This window comes from Sorex araneus, chromosome 3 (assembly GCF_027595985.1).
Source record: "Sorex araneus isolate mSorAra2 chromosome 3, mSorAra2.pri, whole genome shotgun sequence".
NCBI lineage: Eukaryota > Metazoa > Chordata > Mammalia > Eulipotyphla > Soricidae > Sorex > Sorex araneus.
This window is the reverse complement of record NC_073304.1, coordinates 116,583,385-116,586,472: the sequence shown is the minus strand read 5'-3', so window position 1 is coordinate 116,586,472 and position 3,088 is coordinate 116,583,385. Positions and strand designations below refer to the sequence as shown.

Below are 3,088 nucleotides of genomic sequence, written 5' to 3'. Positions count from 1 at the left end.
TTTTGAGCGGAGCCACAGAATTACACAACACGATGCCCAACCCAAGTCCCCCTAGTCCTTTAATTGATAGAAATAAAATGTGATTCTCGCCACGGTGAGGTCAGCTTCAAGGCCATTTGTTATTTCTTAAGAGTCCAAAACTAGGCTGAGTAGTTGTAAAAAGGGTAAGAGCAGACTGGAACCCAATTTCTTTTGGTTAAAGTGCAGTGATAGAGGGGCAGGAGTGACAGAGCAGCAAGTAGGGGTTTGCCTTGCAAATGGTCACCTGAGCACCACCAAGACTAATTCTTTTATTTTTTTATTTTATAAAGTAGTTCCCAATATTTGATTGCATTTAATATTCAAACACCAATCCCACCACCATTACACCTTCTATCACCTATTTTACATGTTTCCATCCCAAACACCAATCCCTGCCCCAAAGCAGAACAGAAATAATATATTTTGTATTGTTTGTTGTGCAAAATCGCTGACAATGCTACAAAAAAAGTATCCTTAGAGGAAAGAGTGTGAAGATTATTGTATTTCACCCAGGGGCCATTAAACCCTTCTATAAGTCTATAAAATAAAATTCCCTCTAAAACAGGTTGCCTCTTACTTTGAACCCCATCAAATGTGGTCCGGTGCTCTTGGATTATGGGTAGGGTAAGCCACTAGGACTTATTCTTGAGCACAGAGCCAGCTGTAACCCCTGACTACAACTGGGTGTGACCCCAAAATTCTTTCCCCAAAAGAAAAAGAAGAAGTGATTAAGGGCTCAGAGAGATAGTACAGTGGGTAGAGCACTTGCCTTGCACGTAGTCAACCCAGGTTTGAGCCCCAGAACCCCCGAGCCTGTAGGAGTGATCCCTGAGTGCACAGCCAGAGTCAGCCCTGAGCACCACAAGGTGTGCCCCCCACCAAAAACAACAACAATAATAAACAACAACAGCAACACACACACACACACACACACACATAGCCATTGCTTGCAGAGATCTTCACCATCACATCCTTGCTTTAAGCTTGCTAGCCAGAATTGGGGGTGGTCAGTCACTGGGGGTGGTCTTTATACGCCTTGATCATTGCTTGGGAACTCTCCCTCTGTCCCTCCACCAACAGAAAAAAATTAGTAGTCACTGGGCTGGAGAGATAACATCCCTCAATGGACTGGGGTATATGCTTTGCATGTGGGAGCCCCAGATTTGTTCCCTGGCATTGCATGGCTCCTGGAGCACCATTGGGAGTGACCCGAGTGTAAAGCTTGGAGTAGCCCCTTTCCCCATGCTCAGCACTGGTGGGTATGGTCCCAACAACAACAACAACAAAAGCAGCATCCGTATCACATGCAGCATACTGATTCCTAGAAAAGATTCAACTTAAAGGGCTGAGGATGGAGCTCAGTTGGTCCATCACTGATATCGTGTGCCTGAGGCCCTGAATTCAATCCTTAGCAGCACAAAACAAGCACACTTAACTTACAGTGGTGAGAAAGCTTATTTGGAAACCAAAAACACCATGCTGAGTACTAAGTCATTCTGACTTGCCTCTCTCCCCTGTTAGGACAACAGCACACAGTCATTCTAGTCAGAGACAGGCTTTCAAAGCCTTATTACACAAAGAAATGGGTCCCTTTTTCAATTTTCACCATGCCATCAATTGCTTTATTCAAATAGAATGAGGAAGTTCCAACACAGCATGCTGTGTGGCCATTTGGGATCCTTCGAGAGAATGATTATGAGTGGAGAGAAAAGTACTTTTTTTTTTTGCTTTTTGAGTTATTTTTTGGATGATGCTCAGGATTTACTCCTAGTAGTGCCTTGGGGACCACAGAGGATACCAGGGATCAAACCTGGGTTGGCCGCATGCAAGGCAAATACTGTACTTGCTATACTATATCTCTCTGGTCTCAAGAGAAGTACTTTTATTTGTTATTCTTTGGCTAGGAAGCAGGGTTTATTAGGGTGGGGAGTGAGGATCAGGGACTCAGGAGGGGGTGCTCTGAGGCTCTCAGGAATTCAGGCCTGTCGTTGTCCAGAGGCTCACGACTAAGGATCCATCTGACCCAGTGAATTGCTTCTCAACCACTGTGTCTTCAAACTCATCCTCATTCAACTTGGGAAGCCCTGTTGAGCTTCAGCAGCCAGGGTACATGAATCTGGCCTGGGTCTGCAGCTTGTATAGATGGATGTGATGACTTACCAATTTTGGCTCTGTCCACAGTGCTCTGGGGCCTCCCCAAAACACCCTGCATACCTATTTGAAGCCCAAGATTGGGGACAGCAGGAGGGCAGATGAGAGTGTCTATTCTCGGAGAATGGAGCAATAAATAGTATGGCAGGTAGGGTACTTGCCTTGCACAAGGCCAACCTGGGTTTGACTCCTGTCATCCTATATGGTCCCCCAAGCATTGCCAGAGTAATTCCTGAGTGCAGAGTCAGGAGTAACCCCTGAGCATACCTGTGTGTAGCCCAAAAACAGAATTAAAAAAAAAAAAGAAAAGGAAAAGAAAAAGAGTGTCCACTGTGGGCCTGAGAGATAGTATAGTGTGCGATACACTTGCCTTGCATGTGTTTGATCCTCGGTACTCATGTGGTCCCCCAATCCCTGCCAGGAGGGAGCCCTGAGCACATTCAGGAGTAAACCCTGAACACATGCAGGAATAAGCCCTGGGCACTGCACCTCCTTCCCCCGAAAACTGTCCACTGCAAAGGGCTGTCTCCAAGACCCGTTAGTGCTGCCCATCCAAGCCACATACAAGCTGCCCGCACTCCCAGACTCCCAGAAAGGGTGCTGTTGGCAGGCATTACACATGGAACCCCAGGGGAAAGGAGTACAGTTGGCTTAATTGGCTGCAGAGGGAAGTGCCTTTACCTCAGTGACAGTCACTGGGGTTTAAGAAAGGTATTTATAAGTTATTGCACTTAGGGAATATATTAATTTAGGTTATGCAACATGACCTGTTGTAATAGACAAACTGTAACATTCCCCTGACCCCATGCAATAAAACTGACTTTGGTTACATGTCAGAGCAAGTTAGGGGAAGAGGGCAAGAGAGATAGCTCAATGGGAAGGAGCATGAGCTTCACACGCAGGAGGCCCAGATTTG

General features: G+C 46.1%; 1 pseudogene; it reads right to left on the bottom strand.

The window, feature by feature from the left end:
* Positions 1 to 2,692: 2,692 nt before the first annotated feature.
* LOC129403949 (small nucleolar RNA SNORA70) lies at positions 2,693 to 2,837 on the bottom strand (annotated as a pseudogene).
* Positions 2,838 to 3,088: the final 251 nt, after the last annotated feature.